Source organism: Eulemur rufifrons, chromosome 1 (genome assembly GCF_041146395.1).
Source record: "Eulemur rufifrons isolate Redbay chromosome 1, OSU_ERuf_1, whole genome shotgun sequence".
Taxonomy (NCBI): Eukaryota; Metazoa; Chordata; class Mammalia; order Primates; family Lemuridae; genus Eulemur; species Eulemur rufifrons.
Window position 1 is genome coordinate 100,305,783 of NC_090983.1, and position 10,865 is coordinate 100,316,647.

General features: G+C 53.0%; 1 non-coding gene across 1 annotated transcript; it reads left to right on the forward strand.

The window, feature by feature from the left end:
• The first annotated feature begins 6,749 nt into the window (after positions 1-6,749).
• LOC138387999 (U7 small nuclear RNA) lies at positions 6,750-6,809 on the forward strand. Its single transcript, XR_011234031.1, has one exon. It is a non-coding gene; the product is annotated as a U7 small nuclear RNA (small nuclear RNA).
• Positions 6,810-10,865: the final 4,056 nt, after the last annotated feature.

Below are 10,865 nucleotides of genomic sequence, written 5' to 3' on the forward strand. Positions count from 1 at the left end.
GACTGACAGAGAGAAACAGAGACAGAATGGCAGAGAAACAGAGAAGCAAAGGGAATGAAGACGTTAAAAACAGGCCAGCTCACAATCTATCACTGCACCGTATTGACTGTTTTGAGTCAAAGGCGCTTGAAAAACAGCAGGTGCAAGAAGATCCCTCTGAACTTCCTCCTGTTCCTTACAAGCAGGAGAGGACGTTCCCACGTGAAAGACATCCTCCCTGCGGCAGGAGAGCAGCATTCCTGTCATCAAGGCTGGGAAGCTGAGGCCACGGGAAACCTGCGCAGATAAACCTGTCAGACTGCCCCTCGTCCGGCCGTCCTCCACCCGGGAACCCCCAGCCCCAGAGCCCCTGCCTCGCCCCACCGCCTCGGTCTCACCCAGCACGGAAGTGCTCACCTCTCACTGTGCCTTTGGGACTTCATGTCCTTGTGCAGCCCCCGTGCCACGTAAAGCTCGCATTGAATAAATGTGTTTGCTTTTCTCCTGCTCATCTGTCTTGTGCCAATTTAACTCTCAGACCCAGCTGAAAACCCTGAAAGGGCAGAGGTCAAAGTTTGCCTCCCCTGTAAAAAGATGGAGACAAAAGGGGGAAAAGAGAGATACAGACGGAGACAGAGAAAAAGAAAGAGAGAGAGGGCGACAGACAGAGAAACAGAGGCAGGAGGAGTCATGTGGCACCACCGCTGGGAGGGCCCTTGTCCCCCGACCATAGGTTCCAGGCAGGCCCGGGCTTGGCCACATGGCCTGTCCCTCATCCCTAAAATCAGTGTCACGCTGGTTGGGTGAGGTTTCCGGTACTGCAAACAAGCATCCCAGTGTAGTCGGACTGAGAGCCGGCACGGCACGGTGACTGGAATACTCTAGAAATGACGCCGTCTGAGAGGGAACTCCAGCTCCCCAGCGCCCAGCTGCACGGCCCTGGACACGCTTGGCGACTACTAGGGGCTTCAGTTTGCCCCTCTGTAAAGAGGATGCAACCCCAGCCTCACACTGGTTCTCAGGAGACTGCTCGAGGCAAGCTCAGGGGTTGCGGGGGGCTCCTTCATCCCCCAGAGTGGCAAGTTGTCCCTCTTCCATGTCCCACAGAGCATGGTGGGGGGAACCAGGGCTCCTGGACAGCAGCCTCTGAATGCCTGAATTGGGGGTGGCCATCACATCTGCCAGCACCCCCAAAGGGAGAGCAGATGTCCAGGTGCAGGATGGGACCCAGTGTTTGGTAACCTGAAGCCTGTATGGTTGGAAAAGCTGAGTTCTTTGCCTTGCTAGTGAGTGCTAGCAAAGGCCTGGAGGTGGACATTTTAGGGTGTCAGCAGGAGACCACCCGCAGCAAAAGATCAGGCCCAGCCCAGCCCCTCCCATGCACCCCCCAGTGAGCATTTTCAGCCTGACCAAGGTCACAGCTGCGCCCACTATAAAGTTTCCCTGGAACACAGCAGTGGGGTTGAGGGGGACCTCCCACCCCCAGCGTGTGCACACGTGCACACAGATACAAACACATGCACACACACATACACATGCACACACACCCCAGAGGTGTCCCTGGACCAATAGCAGCAGCAACACCTGGAAATGGATTAGCAAAGCAAGTTCACAGGTTCCCACTCCAGACTTCCTGGAGCATGAATCTGGGGGTGGGGCTGGTACCCTGCGCTTTAATAAGTCCTGGGCCAATTCTGTTGCAGGCTGAAGCTGAGAACCAATGATCTAGAACAATGGAAAGATAACAATGGCTTGTCACTGGGAGACAGAAATTCCCAGACCCAAAACTTACAACCAGACAAGATCTCTGACTGTAAGGACAGCCCACAGCACTCAGACAGGAAGCCAGGCCTGGCGGAGCGGACTGCGCCCACGGCAGGAAGCCGCAGCCCGTGGTCCGCAGTTTGCGTCCGGCTTCACAGAGGACGGCGGCCGCAGAGACTCCAAGGGAGCCCCAAGGAGCTGTCCAGTCGGCTGCCCCAGGAGTAGGGTCCTCACTATCCCCAGACAGCTGTGCCGGCAGGGAGTGCATTGGACTCTTCCCCAGCAGGTAGTTTTTATCCCTAACAGCTGCTGTCTTCCCACTGGCCCCTGCACAGCGGGGTGCCGGGTGGCTAGGGAGTCCCTCAGCCATCAGTGGCTGACCACAGCAGTCACTCCCTCCTTCACGTCCTCTCCTGTCTTCTAGATCTCCACACTCTCCAGTGTCCTCCTGCCCTGCGACTGCTGAATCGCCCCTCCTGCCCCCTCCCCCTGCCCCCTCCTTCCTGGCCTGCCTGATGCGGCACCCACCGCCCTTCCCTTTCTGCACCTGCCTCTGCGTCCAGCCCAGCCCACGGCTGCAGACAGCACCACTCACCCAGCACCTTGAACCTGGAGCTCCATCCCAGACCACTTCCTGCACTCCAGGCCCACCTGGGCACCCACCTCCTCCACAGCTCCTCTGGCCTGTCTCCCCAGCACGGCCACCATGAGCTCGCCCCCAAGAACAAAGAGCACCGTGCCATCCAGGGGGCAATGACAACTCATTGCTGGTTGTCAGCCATGACTCCTCTCTCCCTCTCACACCCTTTAGGAAGTTCTGCTGGCACTGACTTCAAAACGTGTCCAGAATCTGACCACTTCCCATCACCTCCACTGCTGTCCCCCTGGGCCCAGCCTGGATCACCCTTGTAACCTGTTAATAGATTCCCTTGTTGCTACAGCAGCAGGAGGGAGCCTTTCCAAATGCCAGCCAGATTGTGCCACTGCTCTACTCAGAACCCTGCGATGACCTCCATTCCACTCAGAGTAAAGGCTAAAGTCCTTACAGTGGCCACCACCTGGCCCTGTCACCTCTAACAACACCTGCCACAGCTGCCCCAAAATCCTCTTGCTGCCTCCTTCGGGTCTCTGCCCGCTGCCCTCTGTGTCTGGATGTGCCTCCTCCAGACAGCCTCTCAACAAGCCCACACTGAGCTCCCCACCCGATCTGGCACCCTCTTTTTCTTGGCAGCACCTACCACTTTCCAGCAGCCCACAGTAGAGGGACTCACCACGGTTACCACTGAGCGTCCGCCTCCCTGCCGGACTCGGAGCCGCACGGGGAAGGCGTCTGCACCTGCTGTGCTCGCTAACTTCTAACCCCGCACCCAGCAAATGCTGGATGGGTGGGGCGATGGATGGGTGGACGGGTGGACAGGTAGACGGGTGGACGGGTGTGTGGATGAGTGGACGGGTGGACGGATGGGTGGATGAGTGGACAGGTGGATGGGTGGATGGGTGGACAGATAGGTGGATGGGTGGCCGGGTGGACAGATGGTGGATGGGTGGACGGGTGGGTGGATGGGTGGATGGGTGGATGGGTAGGGGGACAGATGGGTGGATGGGTGGATGGATGGATGGATGGGTGGATGAGTAGACGGGTGGACAGGTGGATGGATGGATGGATGGATGGACGGGTGGATGGGTGGATGGGGTGGTTTCTCTTCCTCTGCACCTTGTGAGGCACAGACACAGCCACTGAGACACCTCCAGCCTGAGGGCGGCTCCCAGCGTGGGGGAAGAAAGCAGATCCGAGAGACTTTGTGCAGGGCGGACGTGGGGCCTAGGAACGGAGCTGGTTCGGAGGACATTGATCCCCTGTGTGGGGAAAGCTGCTTGAGTTGCAATTTTTGCCACTGGCAGCTGAAACACCTTTCGTTAACAGGGGTTCGAGCAGTCATTTAAGAAGGCTCCAAGAAATCGCTCTAGAAAAGTAGGGAATTGAAGTGTGTGTGTGGGGGTGGACCTCAGGTGTGCCTGTCGCAGCAGCCTGGGGGGTGGGGCGGGGGCAGGGGCTGGCGGCTGGCCCTGCTGGCTGCACAGTAGGGCTGCGCTGTGCTCCCCAAGCAAACAGCCCTGGGCAGCATCCTTCCCCAGCAACAAGGCAGGGGGCCGGCCCTGGGCAGCATCCTTCCCCAGCAGCAATGCAGGGGCCAACCCTGGGCAGCATCCTTCCCTAGCAACAAGGGAGGGGGCGGGCCCTGGGCAGCATCCTTCCCTAGCAACAAGGCAGGGGGCCGGCCCTGGGCAGCATCCTTCCCTAGCAACAAGGGAGGGGGCGGGCCCTGGGCAGCATCCTTCCCTAGCAACAAGGCAGGGGGCCGGCCCTGGGCAGCATCCTTCCCTAGCAACAAGGCAGGGGGCCAACCCTGGGCAGCATCCTTCCCTAGCAACAAGGGAGGGGGCGGGCCCTGGGCAGCATCCTTCCCCAGCAGCAACATAGGGGCCGACAGTAAGCCCCCCCCTTCGCCTCGCAGGGAGCCTCAGCCAGGAGAGGAGCTAGCCGGGCCACTGCCCTTGAGGACACTGCCCAGCTCCCTCTTGCAGGAGGCTGTAGGCCGTGGTGCCCTCACAGAAACCCTGGAGGAAGCTCCTGTCCTGTCACCCTGCATCCCCCAGTGCTGCTCCCTGGCGAACACCCCTCCACTCTGCTACACCCCACGGGCTCCGCGCCGCCTCCAGCTGTTTCACTACCAGCTCCGGCTCTGCGGGACCCCCAGCTACTGTGCCTTGAGCCTCAGCTCCTCCGCCAGCCTCCAGGACATCTACACTGGTCACCCGCGTGTCCCTCCAATGCCCAGTGCTACCTCCTGTTGGCCAGGGCTGTGCCCTCCCACCCGGAATATTCATGCCCCACTTTCTTGCTACCCAAATACCAACCATCTTCCTCCCTTTAGGGTTCCCATTCTCTGCTTCCTCCAGGAAGCCCTCGCTGGCCACCAGCTCAGCCTGAGCTCTCTTTTCTCTCAGCTCCTGCAGGGTTTGGGTCTCAGCCCAAGTGTAGGTCACTGCGTGTGACAGAGTAGCCCTCCACGCATGCTCCTCAGACTGCTGCCCACACGGGTTTGCCCGTGAGGCAGAGGAGCGGCGTGAAGAGAACAAAGATTTCATGGCTGTGTGACTTTGGGTGATTCACTCAGTATCTCTGAGCCTCAACTTGGCCATCAAGAAAAACAGGAATAACAGCATGTACCTGTGGGGGCAGTATGAGGATTAAATGGGGAAACATGGATAAAATACCTACCACAGTTTCTAGAATCTGATAGGCACTTGGTAAATGGAAACTAATATTATAGTCACCACTGTAAGCAGATTCTTTCCTCCGTCACAGAAACCAGCGTTCTAAGCATTGTCGGTGGCATATGCTAACCGGTTCCTTAGATAAGTCATAAGATATTCCAGTGTCTACAAAACCACCTCCCTTTACAAAAATTCTAACTTTGCAGGAATGTCAAAAAGGGGACAGGAGCACTGCCACCACAGCCACCCACCATGACATGCTTCTCTACTGAGCCTGAATCTGGCCTCGGAGGCTTTCTTAACACAGTTCTCAAAGCAGCTACTTACTGACAAATCAGAGTTGGCGTAAGAGAATAGAAGCGTTTGTCCTCTGTGAGTCACACCTTTACCTGAAAAGCAGTTACTGCAGACCCAGCTGTGTGCCAGACCAGGGCACGACGGCGGCGACAGGAGGAGGGTGAGGGGAGTCAGTGATCCTGTCCACGGGTGCTCAGGATGTCCGGGGCCCCAGCCAGGCTGGGAGGTTCTGGGACCTACAGACGAGCAGGAGCCCCTGCGTGTCTGCCCACCTCTGCCCAAGTCCTCGCTGCCCCTGGGGCCCACCCCAAGCAGTGGTGGACGGGGACCAGTAAGTGTCCCAGTGCCTGGCCCTTCAGGGCACAATCCCATTGCCCCCAGGGGCGACCTCGAATCCTGCCTGATATTGGCTTTGTCTCCCTCCCCATCTCCCTCTGCCCTGTCTCCGACCCCTGCTTCCTTTGGGATTAGCTCACAGATAAACTTCGCCCAAGTGCTTGCTCAGAGTCTGCTTTCAGGGGAGCGGAGCAGGGTAGCAAGGGGCTCCACGGCGTGGCCAGCATCTGGGCCTCTCTGCACGTCTCCCCCCATGGGGTCTGGAGGAAGGGACAAGAGTGAGTGGCCTTTGGGTGGCCCTTCAAGAACAAGAGGGTCCTGGGAGGGGAGAGGTGGAGAGGGGTTCTCCAGGGACAACAAAGGGCTTCTCAGAGGGCAGAATCTTGGACCGGGCTGCCTCGGCCACCTTTCAGCACAAAGCTGAGGCTGGGCGTGGGACCCCGAGGGAGCTGCCTTGGGGAACAGGCTGGAGGAGGTCCCAGTCCCAGTGAAGACCAGGGCAGCTGCTCCGTGCTGGGGTCCAGTAGACACCACCCAGGGCCGGAGGCATAATGACCTAGGGGACATTTTGCCAGACGCCATCTGCAGGGGCAGCTCCAGCCACGTCAGGGCTGCTTTGCTGTCTGTAAAGGCCACCTCTGTCCAAAGGGGCTTTCTGAAGGGTAAGGGGCAAGGACGGCTGCAATGTGTCTCTGCACTGATCCTGTCCTTATTTAAAATTTTAATATTTTTCTCACTGTGGAGATTTTGCATTAATTGTTTTTTTTTAAAATATTGCATCAATGTAGTATACATCTCAACGACTGAGTTTTGGGGTGCCTTTTAAAATTTTGCCCCCAGGAGAATGTCTCACTTGCCTCACCCATTATCTCTGCCCTGCCCCGAGCCGCCCCAGTGGGCCACTGGCCTTCCCATGGAGGTGGCTCTTTCCCGCCGGGTCTCACTGTGCACCAAGCAGGACAAATCAGCCTGAGCCAAAATCAATGCGGCAGCCTTGGGAGGGGACATGAGTGAGACCAGGGACGGAGAAAGACCAAGACAGAAAAAGAGACCAACAAAAACAAAGGCACAAAGGCAGAAAGAGAGACCTGGAGAAGACAAAAAGCTCTTTTAGAATTTGTCTAGCAGGTTTTCTGGTCTTTACAGGAGCCCCACCCCCGACCCCCACAAAAAGATGAAAGAGAACAGAATGGACCAGGGGCCAAGCTGGTGAATGTGGGATTTATGCAAACGTCTCCCGACCCGCTGACACGGCCTTTGCCCCTGACCTGCCGGCTTCTCTGCAGAGGCCTAATATTTGTAATCTGCCAGACACAGTAGCAGGACCAAAGTGTGAAATACAGTAGCTTCTAAAAACAAACCCACTGATTATCTCAGATTATCTAAGGAGTTGAAATAATCTCCATGGGGACAGAAAGCACATATCTATTTACAAACATGTTTTTCATCCCTTGTGGGGTATACAGAGCCCTGCTCATCACACAGCTGAGGACCTGTGAGAGCAAAGGCCAGCGTGTGGGAAGCTAGCCCTGCGTACACCGGTGCTCCCGGTGTAATTATGAATAGCATGCCCTGTTCCTCTCAAAACTGGCTCAGTCTGAACAGTAACCTGTGTGATCACCTTATCCGTACGCGATGGCTGAATGCGTTCTTTGAGTCTCAAAGCAATCCCTTGGGGCAGGCAGAACAGGGAAGACTATCTCTGTTTTATAGATGAAGAAACCGAGGGTCAGGGAGGTTATAATTCTGCCCAAGGTTCTAGAACTACTAAATGGAGGAGGCAGGATTTGAACATGATCTACCATGATCTACCATGCCATGCAACTGCTACCCAGGTTCAAAAACAATTTGAAGTCAGCAGACTTCAAAACCAGGTCACACTCTCAGCAATAACACACAGGGGCCCTGGGCTTTGCAAACCAGGAAAAGGAGACAATTGGCAGCTAAATGAGCTGGCTTAGTTTGTTGAAACCCAATGTTCTCACTGTGGTGTTCTCCCTGTTTTCCAAGTTGGATTCATGATAATCAACCAAGGCAAACCCTCTCTTCTGTGAAGACTGTGTCCCCCGAGTCTGGTGCTAAATAACCCCCTTCCAGGGCAAGCCCATTTTCTGCTGAACTAGAGTCAGAGCAGAGAATGGGACCAGGCAGGAAGGCAGCAGGGTTCAGCCCATGTAGGGATTTTAATCTAATAGCAATAGACAGCTGCTGGAAAACTGCAAGCAGAGGGGTGGTGTCAGAGATCCAAGTTTGTGGAAGATGGCAGGGGACTGAAGTGGGGCGGGACTGCATGCAGGCTGGTAACAGGGTTGGCTCTGGGAGGGACGAGGAGGAGGAGAAAGGGGGCAAAACGACTTCCAGTATCTGTGTGGAAAGTGATGCCTTTTGCTGAAGGAGGAGCCAGTTTTGCAGGCCTCAAGTCATGCTCTTTGTCTGGATGGGGGCCAGATGGGAGGTGCCTTTGAGAAATCCATGGTAGCAGCAATATAAGCAGCTGGACACTTCCCTTTAAAGCTCAGAGGAGAGGTCTGGGCTGGAGATTAAAAGAAATGGTGCCCGATCTGCATATACATGATCATTGCATTTCACAACAGCTCCCAGGTGAGGTACGGTCTGCAGCAGGGATTGGGAGTGGTGGGCGGGGTTGGAGTCCAGTTCATCATTTGGCCAAAATACAGCTGACCCAAGGAATTGCGACACTGCTTGGAAGTTAAAGAGGGATTTACCCAACAACAGCAACAACAAAAATCACTTTTCAAATGCTCCATTCCCTTCTCTGTGCTCAGACCAGTTAGTCTCTCTTGGCTACACCACCCACCACCTTGCCAGCTCCAGCCCTAGTTAATCTCTTGGAAGTTCCTCCAGTGGGCTTTTGTTTTTAAAGGCCACCAATGAACCCGGGGACAGAGGGAGCTGTGAAGGCAGGCGTCTCTCTGCAGTGGAGACGCCTCCATCAAGCCTCTGGGGCCATCCTCCAGCTGCTGTGGGGCTGACAGTGTCAGCTCAGTTAGTCCTCACCAGCCCCATTTGACAGACAAGAGGTCAGGGAACCCTGCCGGTGACACCGCGGAACAGGGAACACGGGGTCTCGGAAAGGAGATGGCACAAGTGAATCACCGGGGAAGGGCCCACCCAGCACAGCCGGTCTGCAGAGAAGTACAAAATGCTCGAATTTAGACCTTTGGCTTTGGCTTAACTTTCAAAAGGAATTTTTTCACTTTCATTTTCAAAGGGAATTTTTTAGAATTCTTACTCATAAATGTTGCAAGCACCTTACTTAGGGATACAGGGTCCTTGTTACCCAAAGATGCTGGCACCTAAAAAAAAAGTTCACCAAAAGTACACCAGTTTAAAGCAGGACCTAAAATTCATAGCAAACCATGTGGACAAAAGCTTATATTTAGACTTATTTTGAAAAATAAAACTAAAAATTATAAAAATAATGTTATTTTATCTTACGTTAAATAAAACATAATTTATAATTATAATGATCCTTTACTTCTGTTTTGAGGGTTTTTTAATTATGAAAAACTTCAAGCAAAACAGAAAAGAGAATGAACCTCCATATATCCATTACCTAGATTTCATAATTCTTAACTTCTTTTATATTTGCTTTTTTTGACTAAAGTACTTTAAAGTAAATTACAGGGATTGTGGCTTTTCAATGTGGATCTTTCAAAAAATGACATTTATCTACAAAAACACAATTCCATTATTACACCTAAGAAAATCAACAAAAAGCCCTAATATCATCTAACATCCAGACTCCAGACCACGTTTAAATTTCCCTGATTATCCTCAAAAATGTCTGACAGTTGATTTGCTCAAACAAAGATCCAATCAAGAGCTGCTCATTGCATGTAGCTGCTGTGGCTTCTAGATCTCTTTTAGTATAGATATTGCAGTGTCCAGTGTGGTAGACACTGGCCACATGTGGTCTAAATTAATTGAAAATAAATCAATAATAAGTAAATAACATTGAAAATGCAGGTCCTCAGCCTGTAGCCACACTTCTGGTGCTTACTAGTTGCATCTGTATGATAGAACATTTCCACCAGCACAGGAAACGCTACTGAACAGTGGTGATCTAGACCATTCCGCTGGCTCTAGGTACCCTCAGTCTGGATTCTCTTTCATGTGTGACACTCCCCTGTTGGGGACATCAGGCCAGCTGCTATGGAGAACACCGCCACCTTCTGGAGTTGTCTGATTCTTTCTTCATGGTGTCATTGAATTTCTTCCTCTGCCCCTGGGTTTCCCATAGACTCCAAGTTAGAACTCAAGACTTTTTTTTTTTTTTTTTTTTTGAGACAGAGTCTCACTCTGTTGCCCAGGCTACAGTGTCGTGGCATCAGCCTAGCTCACAGCAACCTCAAATTCCTGGGCTCAGGTAATCCTCCTGCCTCAGCCTCCCGAGTAGCTGGGACTACAGGCATGCGCCACCATGCCCGGCTAATTTTTATATATATATATATATATATATATATATATATATTTTTTTTTTTTTTTTTTTTTTTTTTTTTTTTTAGCTGTCCAAATCATTTCTTTCTATTTTTAGTAGAGACGAGGTCTTGCTCTTGCTCAGGCTGGTCTCGAACTCCTGACCTCGAGTGATCCACCCGCCTCAGCCTCCCAGAGTGCTAGCATTACAAACATGAGCCACCGCGCCAGGCCAAAGCTCAAGACTTGATTACTTTAACTCTTAGAATAAGTAGGGAAAGAATCAAAGTGTTGCTTGGGAGGAAGGAGATATGATTTTTCCTACAAACACCAAAGTCACACTTAACTACTTCACAAAATCTTGCACTTTTTCCCAGACCCTAATCTGGCTCGGCAGTACGGCCTGCGCCACGCTGACTGCAAGCGAGAGGCTGGGCGTCAGAGACCCCCCAGCAGCGGGAAGGGCTGGGGGGCCCTGGGCCACATGAGGAGCCGGCCAGAGTATTCCCATCCGATGGCAACTTTAGCTGCCTCACGCACGCTCGTAACTGCGGGCTCTCAAATTCCGTGGACATCCCTCATTTAAGGAACTCTGATAAACAAAAATCAAATTTTAAAAAGTGGGAATTTTTTATCATTTATTTGAAGTCTTCACTTTAAAAAAATTATTAAAATGACTCAAATGGTAGAAATCATTTTAAAAAGTCTCTATAAAGGTTTAAACAAGTGTAGAGGACGGACTTATTAAATAACCTGTGTTTCAGCCGCAC